Source organism: Schistocerca piceifrons, chromosome 8 (genome assembly GCF_021461385.2).
Source record: "Schistocerca piceifrons isolate TAMUIC-IGC-003096 chromosome 8, iqSchPice1.1, whole genome shotgun sequence".
In the NCBI taxonomy this organism is placed as follows: domain Eukaryota; kingdom Metazoa; phylum Arthropoda; class Insecta; order Orthoptera; family Acrididae; genus Schistocerca; species Schistocerca piceifrons.
In genome coordinates, this window is record NC_060145.1 from 96,392,129 (window position 1) to 96,404,306 (window position 12,178).

Consider the following 12,178-nt stretch of genomic DNA (forward strand, 5'->3'; position numbering starts at 1 on the left):
CTGCAGAATTGTCACTAGAGTGCAATAAACGTAGAATCTATTTATACTGGTCCCCGGACATTATGTGCGAAAGTATTGGTGTTTGAAGTAAGGAATCTGTTTGAGCAATGTTCATTCACTTCTAGCTTATTAGTTCTTGGCATAAGCAGGAAAGACACCAACACGCAATAAAATTCTGCAAGCTGTATCTGCTTCCATCTTGCTAACCTAATAGGTACTGTCCTTATTTTTTCAGTAAGAAATGTGTAATAATCATTTTCCCATTTACAAATGGCAGAAACAAATTCAAATGACAAAAGTACAAAGAAAGTCTAAATGACTTGCCGAATCATTGAAATCTATTCTTATACTGCTAAATGTGTTCACGAAATTGTGGCGCTTTGCCACAGGATGATTATCCAGCCAGTCGTACGTTCTCTTTCGTGACGAACTTGCACTTATCTTCTTTCCCTTCTTCAGAAGAAGAATTTTTTTGAAAAAGTTCCTCGTGGTGTTGAAGAATCAGCAGCACATTCGGACACATCGGGACCCTCGTCCGAAGAAAGATCCCAAGTATCATTTCCACCTGCGTCACTACCATCAACAAAGATTTCCATGATTTCCTTGTCCGATAAATTACGTTCTGACAGGGCAAAGGCAGTATAGGCAGATGTTGTCTCGCCAAATGCGGAAAAAGGGCTGGCACCAGAGCACGACTCTTAAGCGGAAAGGGCCCGGGAGCAGGTAAAAGCTGTAGCGCTTTCCGACATTACCAAGAAGAGCAGATAATGACAGCGATGGCAGGAATGTGGACAACAGCGAGTCGACGTTCTATTGTGCCTGTGTACCTGCTCCCGTGCCCGGACGTACAGGAATGCCCTTAACCATCTCCCGACCTACCTGGAGTACATGAATGCAATACCCGTAGCTGTCTGGACATTCTACCAGCCCGGCGTACACGTACGCCCTTAGCCGCCTGGGCGTTCTACCTGCTGGATATACATATATGCCCGTAGCCGTGAAAGGGTTAATAAGGAACGCAAGGTCATTAATACACTACATGAACAACAAGAGCCCCAACACACTTCCCTGCTTCACACTAGAAGCTATTTCTACATCTGTCGGCGACTCTCTATACAAGATAACATGCTGCGTCACCCTTACCAACAAATCTTCAGTCAAGTCACAAATTTCACTTGATACTCTACACGATAGTACTTTCGATAACAAGCGTTGCTGTGGTGCCGAGTCAAGACTTGACTGCTTTCATCCATGGTGTGAGAAAAAAACCCGAGTTTGGTTTCGCATGACCGATGTCTTCGGAATCCATGGTGGTTGAGTTGAATGAATAATTTGTTCATGATACCTCATTCCGTTCAGATCTTAGTACGTGTTTTAAAACACTATAACAAAAGGATGTCAAGGATATTGGATGATAGCCATTTCTGTTATCATTCTTGTAGACGGGCGTGACCTGTGCTTCCTCCCGACGACTCGGCACATTTTTTATTCAGAGTATCTGAGGTATATAACAGTTAAACGAGAGGGTAAATCCTTCGCAGATTTAGTATTCAGTTTGACAGGGATTCGCCCACGGCCTTGCCGCAGTTATAACACCGGTTCCTGTCAGATCGCCGAAGACAAACGCTGTCGGGCTTTACTGCCACGTGCATGGATCACAATCCTGGTCTCTCGAGCGCTGTTGGCAAGCGGAGTGCACTCTGCTCTTGTGCGGCCAATTGAGAAGCTACTTGATTGAGAAGTAGAGGCTCCGGTCACGAAACCTCACAACGGCTGGTAGAGCAGAGTCCTGAACACATGCCTCTCCACATCCGCATCCAGCGACGGCTATCGGCTGAGGATGACATGGCGGTCGGCCAGTACCCCGCAGGCCTTACGAAGCCTGTTTGAACGGAAAGAGAGAGAGAGAGAGAGAGAGGGGGGGGGGGGGCAGGGCTCCCATTAGTCCCCTGCTTCTCAACATCACTGACACTAATATCAGTGTCACTCCTCTCTACAGTGATGAGAGAACTAAACAGAGGCAGCAGTCCTGCACTTTGCTTCGTAAAGAAAAGTTTAAAATCACAGTCCAGCATTTCTGCTTTTGCTTTGCTGCCATCAGTTTTAAGTTATTGTGCTATCCTTGAGAACCTGCACACTAATTTTGGTGCCATCAGTATAATTTACATACGACTAGACGTTCTTGTTTTGTTTTGTGATAGATCAGTCGATAAGATTATACTACAGCAGTCGTTGAAGTCTTCACACACTGAAATGTTGTCAGCCAAACGTGCTTAATTCTGTATTTATCTTTAGCCCTAAGCTTTCTTTCACACCTATTGTGTAGTTGTATTCGTCCTATAGCTGAACTGTATACCACAGGGGGGCCCTCACGTCACGAACTGTTCTCTTAGACGCATACATACACATGTATTTGCTCAACTATTTTACTGAAATAGAGCAACTGTTCTTCTAAATGTTCCTATTTAAGGCTAAATTTTTCAAGTTCGACCATGAGATATGGCCCAAGTACTTCTTTATCTTTTTACAGAACCTGTAAACCTTCTGCTTATTTTAGTGAACGTTTGTACCTTTGTACCCATTGTTACTACAATCACCTCTCAGCCATTGATACCAGTGTTGACGTGGACATCAGCGAGGGGACAGGTCTACTTGTTGCCGACATCAGCGAGGGGATCAGGTCTACTTGTTGCCATTAGATCTAATATATTTGAGCCACGAGTGGGCTTCCAAATTATCTGTTCTAGGTAGTTTTCAGAAGAAGCATGTACTATTGTTTCCCATGATGTCTTGTCATCCTTACCACTCACAAAACTGTATTTATTCCAGCTGATTGTTGGATGATTTAAGTCCCCTCATAGATGACACTGTAATTGGGGATAATTCGTACTAGCGAGTCGAGATTTTCTTTACAGTTTTCAGTTTCTGGTGGTGTGTCTAACGGGCGACGGAAAGATTCAATTTTGTTTCCACACTTGATAGCGAGTCGTTCCCACACAGTCCCAGTTTCTACGTCGGTTGATTTTAAATTTCTTGTCAACTGCGACAAATACGACACCTGCATTTCTCATTAGCATATATTTTCGATATACGCAGTACTATGTTAGCTCCATTGCGTTTTGCTCCAAAATTCTTGCGTTTAAGCGTTAGCACCGGACACAGCAGTTGTCAGTAAGACCTATGTAGCAGCTGTAAATGGCGATCCCGTGAAGCTGAGGTTGTCTGTATCGAATCCTGCAGCTGCTGCCTCGATTTTGGCTGTGCCAGGCTGCGTAGTAGTTAGCTTGGGTGTGCAGTCAGCCCCGGATCTACGATATTTCCGAAACGGGGCAAAACCTTGATAGTGGCGCCCCCTGCCCCTCTTCCCCCGAGCGTTTGAGATACGACGAAAAACATTTTTTAAAAACCGATTTTTCAAAAATGATCATTTTGTACCGCACATCTTCCTGAAGAGTTTGATGTATAAAACGTATATGTTCGAGGAAATGGTCGTTAAGAGTGACGAAGTGCAGTGCCACGCATCTTCACACAGCATTCTTCTATCGCTCGTCACTGTATTTTGCTCTGTGGAAATCAAACGTGTATGTTTTTTAACGGAAACAATCAAACCTATATTCAGGACAGAGGAAACTGAAATGCCTTGTGGTGGCTCTCCTGTTCCCAGTCGGCCGGTTTGACAACCTACTCCCTTTTTTTTTTTTTTTTTTTTAAAAAAAAAGACTCACAATTAATGCTGAGTGGGATCATTTGTAATCGGAAGAATAAGAACTATTCACAAAATTTGCACTCTTTATTGCCTATTAGCTAATAATTTTCTCTTTTGTGCGACATAAAATTAAATGTAGGAAACATAAAACCAGTAAAGGCAAGAGACAAACAAGACGGTACACATTTCTTCTATCTTTAAGTCCCACTGTGTTTTTTCCTCTAATCTTGCTCCTGATTTACACGACGTGCTTTCCTTTCTCCGAACGAATCTATTACCTCGTCAAAATTCGTCAAATTTTTACTGCATGAAAAATCAAAATGTCGCTGTCTAATACTGAATAAGCTGTTAATACGAATAGTACCCAAGGCTGGTGTGGTTTCTCGATTTGATTACGTCTATTTAATCACTGTCTGCTAGATAAAACGAAATAGGCCTTTCTAATATTGCAGCAGTTGTAACACACGCCAAATACGCGAGACTGTTTTGGCACAAATGGTAATTTTTATCTACCTCATTTACATACATAAAACGGCAGAATACACGAGGGCTGGAACTTTAATAGTGACAACTATTTATTTACAGGTCTTACAAAATAGATAAGTGTTTCAAAGTTTTACTGACCTTCAAAGTAGCCACCAGCATTGTGTATAACCCGTTGCCAGCGATGGGGAAGTCGTAGGACACTCTTAGCAGTGCCAGTTGAGATGACAGTTCGGGCGGCGCGATCTACTGCCCGACGAATTTGTAACAGTTCTGAAGCGAATGCTATGAAGTGTTTCCTTCAGTTTAGAAATCGAGCTGAATTTACGAGGGCTTAAGTCAGGGGAATGCGGTAGGTTCTATAGCACTTAGCAGCCCCATCAGTCAAACAAATCAGTAACAGCTTGCACTGTCCTGCAAAATGATGGTCAGGTTTTGCAGAAAGTGTCATCACTCCTGTCTCTAAGCTGGTCGTAGGCTGTGTTCCAAAAATGAACAGCATAGAGGCGGAAGTGATGACACTTTCTGCAGGACCTGACCATCATTTTGAAGGACAATGCTCAAGCATGTACAGTGCAAGCTGTTACTGATTTGTTTGACTGATGGGGCTGCTAAGTGGTATACCATCTACTGCACTCCCCTGACTTAAGCCCTCGTAAGTTCAACTCGATTTCTAAACTGAAGTTAGCACTTCACAGCATTCGCTTCAGAACTGCTACAAATTCGTCGTGCAATAGACGGCGCTGATCGAACTGTCAACACAACTGGCACTGCTAAGAGTAACCTAGGACTTCCACATCGCTGGCAACGGGTTATACACAATGCTGTTGACTACTTTGAAGGTCAGTAAAACTTTGAAACACGTATCTATTTTGCACAAGCTGTAAATAAAAAGTTGCCACTATTAAAGTTCCAACCCTCGTAATTCACGAAGTACCAATATCAAATACCTGTTAGGCCTACAACACGCTTAAAATTTCATGTTAGGAAATAGTTTCACATTTCAGTCATACGCTCGAATTTCGCAAGCCTGATATAGAAATGTAGTGATACGAAATTTTTATATAAATTTGGAGTCGTCATATTCGTCCTTATAACTTGTGTGATGTTCCCGTTTCTTCTCCTTCCTCGTTCTAACTCACTACCTCTGTAACCATCCCTGCCATTGTCAAAACTTCACTAATACTGCCAGAATCACCGGTTTAGTTAGGCGTTATTAGTGTTCGTACAACGCGTTTTCTGCGCTATTCCGAGAATAGCGCAGAGCGGCTGCTAACTAGGGACTGTACAACTGGCCCTTAGTAGTGTTGCGACGTGGCAAAAATTTTCTGTGAACATTTCATTTCCTTGGATACACCGAGAAGACAATATGAAATCTTTCTTACCTGCTATACCTGTTAGTCTGTTATTTCCACTCTGGTAGACTGAATCTATGGATTGGGGTTGGGGTTGGGTTGTTCGGGGGAAGAGACCAAACAGCGGGATCGTCGGTCTCATCGGATTAGGGAAGGACGGGGAAGGTAGTCGGCCGTGCCCTTTCAAAGGAACCATCCCGGCATTTGCCTGGAGCGATTTAGGGAAATCACGGAAAACCTAAATCTGGATGGCCGGACGCGGGATTGAACCGTCGTCCTCAATCTATGTGTTTCGCTAATAATTATAACAACGCTGATCATTCTCACACCCAATCAGCCACATAAACAGCGATTGGCATTCACCCGTCCGTGTTTATTCGATTCAGCTCGAGTAGCACCGTCCCCTTTTGTTTGCCGGAGAGTTTTTTATTATTTCTAGATGCCCGGGGATTCCCCTTGCAGAGATATCACGTACACTATGTACACATTCAAAAATCATCTTATGATTCGTTAAAAACTCAGCTTAGAAAGTGTTCAAAAATGTTCAAAAATCAACAGATGCTTTTCAAAATAATATGAATAATCGATAGACCAACGTGCGCTGGATGTTAGGCGCTTTGTGAAACTACGTTTTTTTTCTTGAAGAATATGAATTTGCCGCCCCCTGAAATTGCCGCACGTGGCAAATCCCCCCTCCCCCAAGCCCCTCTAGATCCGGATCTGCGAGGGTGATCATCGAGGTGACACTGTCGTGCCGTCTGTATGCTGAAACAGACACTATAGTTCGAGGAATATTCGGTACAGAGCGGAGACAGTATGGCATCTTGGGCACACCTGAGGATGTACAGAAGATAAGGGAATGAGATAGTCGGAAGTGTCATTCTAGTGGCAGTGGCAAAGATATGATGTAACAAGGTCGTTGTAAACTATGGACACTCCAAAAGACTTGAGTATGAGCAGGCCATAATGCCATTAAACCATAAAAGTCCGTTTAGAAAAGCAGATGATGTAGTCAGGAGATGAAAGACAACAGTCTACACGAAGTGTTCCGAAAGCTACCGACTTTTAACTATGAGTACTTCCCGCGCCCTTACTTTAGCTAGTATATTTGGGGCTCATGACGTACTAATTTATGTAGGTTACCTATAAATAGGGACACATGTGGGGCTCGAGTTGCCGCCCCACAACGTCAATATTGGCCCTTGAAAAAATTTGACGCTAGATGATTTGGAGCGCCCACTTTTGTATCTCTGTTACTAGTAAAATTTTCTGACTGCCCATCACTTTGTTGTTGTTGTTGTGGTCTTCAGTCCTGAGACTGGTTTGATGCAGCTCTCCATGCTACTCTATCCTGTGCAAGCTTTTTCATCTCCCAGTACCTACTGCAACCTACATCCTTCTGAATCTGCTTAGTGTATTCATCTCTTGGTCTCCCTCTACGATTTTTACCCTCCACGCTGCCCTCCAATACTAAATTGGTGATCCCTTGATGCCTCAGAACATGTCCTACCAACCGATCCCTTCTTCTGGTCAAGTTGTGCCACAAACTTCTCTTCTCCCCAATCCTATTCAATACTTCCTCATTAGTTATGTGATATACCCATCTAATCTTCAGCATTCTTCTGTAGCACCACATTTCGAAAGCTTCTATTCTCTTCTTGTCCAAACTATTTATCGTCCATGTTTCACTTCCATACATGGCTACACTCCATACGAATACTTTCAGAAATGACTTCCTGACACTTAAATCAATACTGGATGTTAACAAATTCCTCTTCTTCAGAAACGCTTTCCTTGCCATTGCCAGCCTACATTTTATATCCTCTCTACTTCGACCATCATCAGTTATTTTGCTCCCCAAATAGCAAAACTCCTTTACTACTTTAAGTGTCTCATTTCCTAATCTAATACCCTCAACATCACCCGATTTAATTCTACTACATTCCATTATCCTTGTTTTGCTTTTGTTGATGTTCATCTTATATCCTCCTTTCAAGACACTGTCCATTCCATTCAACTGCTCTTCCAAGTCCTTTGCTGTCTCTGACAGAATTACAATGTCATCGGCGAACCTCAAAGTTTTTATTTCTTCTCCATGAATTTTAATACCTACTCCGAATTTTTCTTTTGTTTCCTTTACTGCTTGCTCAATATACAGATTGAACAACATCGGGGAGAGGCTACAACCCTGTCTTACTCCCTTCCCAACCACTGCTTCCCTTTCATGTCCCTCAACTCTTATAACTGCCATCTGGTTTCTGTACAAATTGTAAATAGCCTTTCGCTCCCTGTATTTTATCCCTGCCACCTTTAGAATTTGAAAGAGAGTATTCCAGTCAACATTGTCAAAAGCTTTCTCTAAGTCTACAAATGCTAGAAACGTAGGTTTGCCTTTCCTTAATCTTTCTTATAAGATAAGTCGTAAGGTCAGTATTGCCTCACGTGTTCCAGTGTTTCTACGGACCCAAACTGATCTTCCCCGAGGTCGGCTTCTACTAGTTTTTCCATTCGTCTGTAAAGAATTCGTGTTAGTATTTTGCAGCTGTGACATATTAAGCTGATAGTTCGGTAATTTTCACATCTGTCAACACCTGCTTTCTTTGGGATTGGAATTATTATATTCTTCTTGAAGTCTGAGGGTATTTCGCCTGTTTCATACATCTTGCTCACCAGATGGTGGAGTTTTGTCAGGACTGGCTCTCCCACTGCCGTCAGTAGTTCAAATGGAATATTGTCTACTCCGGGGGCCTTGTTTCGACTCAGGTCTTTCAGTGCTCTGTCAAACTCTTCACGCAGTATCATATCTCCCATTTCATCTTCATCTACATCCTCTTCCATTTCCATAATATTGTCCTCAAGTACATCGCCCTTGTATAGACCCTCTATATACTCCTTCCACCTTTCTGCTTTCCCTTCTTTGCTTAGAACTGGGTTTCCATCTGAGCTCTTGATATTCATACAAGTCGTTCTCTTATCTCCAAAGGTCTCTTTAATTTTCCTGTAGGCGGTATCTATCTTACCCCTAGTGAGATAGGCCTCTACATCCTTACATTTGTCCTCTAGCCATCCCTGCTTAGCCATTTTGCACTTCCTGTCGATCTCATTTTGGAGACGTTTGTATTCCTTTTTGCCTGTTTCACTTACTGCATTTTTATATTTTCTCCTTTCATCAATTAAATTCAATATTTCTTCTGTTACCCAAGGATTTCTACTAGCCCTCGTCTTTTTACCTACTTGATCCTCTGCTGCCTTCACTACTTCATCCCTCAAAGCTACCCATTGTTCTTCTACTGTATTTCTTTCCCCCATTCCTGTCAATTGCTCCCTTATGCTCTCCCTGAATCTCTGTACAACCTCTGGTTCTTTTAGTTTATCCAGGTCCCATCTCCTTAAATTCCCACCTTTTTGCAGTTTCTTCAGTTTTAATCTACAGGTCATAACCAACAGATTGTGGTCAGAGTCCACATCTGCCCCTGGAAATGTCTTACAGTTTAAAACCTGGTTCCTATATCTCTGTCTTACCATTATGTAATCTATCTGATACCTTTTAGTATCTCCAGGGTTCTTCCATGTATATAACCTTCTTTCATGATTCTTAAACCAAGTGTTAGTTATGATTATGTTGTGCTCTGTGCAAAATTCGACCAGGCGGCTTCCTCTTTCATTTCTGTCCCCCAATCCATATTCACCTACTATGTTTCCTTCTCTCCCTTTTCCTACACTCGAATTCCAGTCACCCATGACTATTAAATTTTCGTCTCCCTTCACAATCTGAATAATTTCTTTTATTTCATCATACATTTCTTCAATTTCTTCGTCATCTGCAGAGCTAGTTGGCATATAAACTTGTACTACTGTAGTAGGTGTGGGCTTCGTATCTATCTTGGCCACAATAATGCGTTCACTATGCTGTTTGCGTTAGCTTACCCGAATTCCTATTTTCCTATTCATTATTAAACCTACTCCTGCATTACCCCTATTTGATTTTGTGTTTATAACCCTGTAGTCACCTGACCAGAAGTCTTGTTCCTCCTGCCACCGAACTTCACTAATTCCCACTATATCTAACTTCAACCTATCCATTTCCCTTTTTAAATTTTCTAACCTACCTGTCCGATTAAGGGATCTGACATTCCACGCTCCGATCCGTAGAACGCCAGTTTTCTTTTTCCTGATAACGACAGCCTCTTGAGTAGTCCCCGCCCGGAGATCCGAATGGGGGACTATTTCACCTCCGGAATATTTTACCCAAGAGGACGCCATCATCATGTAATCATACAGTAAAGCTGCATGCCCTCGGGAAAAATTACGGCTGTAGTTTCCCCTTGCTTTCAGCCGTTCGCAGTACCAGCACAGCAAGGCCGTTTTGGTTATTGTTACAAGGCCACATCAGTCAACCATCCAGACTGTTGCCCCTGCAACTACTGAAAAGGCTGCTGCCCCTCTTCAGGAACCACACGTTTGTCTGGCCTCTCAACAGATACCCCTCCGTTGTGGTTGCACCTACGGTACGGCTATCTGTATCGCTGAGGCACGCAAGCCTCCCCACCAACGGCAAGGTCCATGGTTCATGGGGGGGGGCCCATCACTTAGTAACGGTAATTTACAAAATAGCAAAGTAATTTTACTGTGTGAAATTTGTAAAGCGGACTTACAGCAAGTTAAAGCATATAATAATAATTTCTTTATGTCAAAGTTTTTTGAAAACTAGGAAAATGTTTTCAAAATCCCTACCGCCTGCCGCCCACCATGAAAGCCGAACGCCCCCTAGAGGGCAGTAGGAACAAGGTTGACTACGATCCTCTGGAGGCTTCTGGCGAGACACCACTTTGCATTCGCAGCTGTCCGGCACTAGTGGAACAGTCGATCATTAAGTGATTATTCTGTAGCAGAAAATATTTTTTTTGTTCATGTGCCTATTTTTACTGCACAGCTGAAGAATGGATTCGTGAAATCATCAAGAGTTGTTGTAATTCTACTTAATTACATCAACTTGTGACGATTCCAGAAGTTGGTCATTAAATATTATGTTGGTGCATAAGTTCGTGGTGTTTTTATTTTTCATGTTGGTATTCCCGTTGCTATTGGTTTATTTAACGATTGTAATTTTTTTTTATTTGTAGTTCACTGTCGCTGTCTGAGTTTACGTATAGTCATTTTGTCATTTGGAGATACTAAGTGGAGCCGTGGACGCTAGAAAATGGAGTGCCAAGTGGAGAAATGGGAAAATTTCCGACATGTTCTTCTGTTTGACATCAATAGATGTGTGACAGCAGCGTAGGCAGCCAGAAATATTTGCGCTGTGAATGGTTACACTGTGAAAGGGGAAATTGCCGTTGGACAGCTGATGCATTAGCTCCATTTAACAATCATATACAACCGTTCGCACGACGAAAGATCCGCACCCAAAGACTGGAAAGTTGCACAGGTCACACCAATATTCAAGAAAGGTAGTAGGAGTAATCCATTAAATTACAGACCCATATCGTTAACGGAGATATGCAGCAGGATTTTAGAACATATATTGTGTTCGAACATAATGAATTACCTCAAAGAAAACTGTCTATTGACACACAGTCAACATGGGTTTAGAAAACATCGTTCTTGTGAAACACAATTAGCTCTTTATTCATATGAAGTACTGAGTGCTGTTGACAAGGGATTTCAGATCGATTCCGTATTTCTGGATTTCCGGAAGGCTTTTGACACTGTGCCACACAAGCGGCTCGTAGTGAAATTGCGTGCTTATGGAATATCGTCTCAGCTATGTGACTGGATCTGTGATTTCCTGTCAGAGAGGTCACAGACCGTTACAATTGACGGAAAGTTATCGAGTAAAACAGAAGTGATTTCTGGCGTTCCCCAAGGTAGTGTTATAGGGCCTTTGCTCTTCCTTACCTATATAAACGATTTGGGAGATAATCTGAGCAGCCGTCTTCGGTTGTTTGCAGATGACGCTGTCGTTTATCGACTAATAAAGTCATCAGAAGATCAAAATAAACTGCAAAACGATTTAGAAGAAATATCGGAATGGTGCGAAAAGTGGCAGTTGACCTTAAATAACGAAAAGTGTGAGTTCATCCACATGAGTGTTAAAACGAACGCGTTAAGCTTCGGTTACACGATAAATCAGTCTAATCTAAAAGCCGTAAATTCTACTAAATACCTAGGTATTACAATTACGAACATTTTAAATTGGAAGGAACACATAGAAAATGTTGTGGGGAAGGCTAACCAAAGATTGCGTTTTATTGGCAGGACACTTAGAAAATGTAACAGACCTACTAAGGAGGCTGCCTACACTACGCTTGCCCGTCCTCTTTTAGAATACTGTTGCGCGGTGTGGGATCCTTACCAGATAGGACTGACTGAGTACATCGAAAGAGTTCAAAGAAAGGCAGCACGTTTTGTATCAACGCGAAATATGGGAGACAGTGTCACAGAAATGATACAGGATTTGGGATGGACATCATTAAAAGAAAGGCGTTTTTCGTTGCGACGGAATCTTCTCACGAAATTCCAATCACCAACTTTCTCCTTTGAATGCGAAAAGTATTTTGTTGACACCGACTTACATAGGGAGGAACGATCACCAAGATAAAATAAGGGAAATTAGAGCTCGTACGGAAAGATA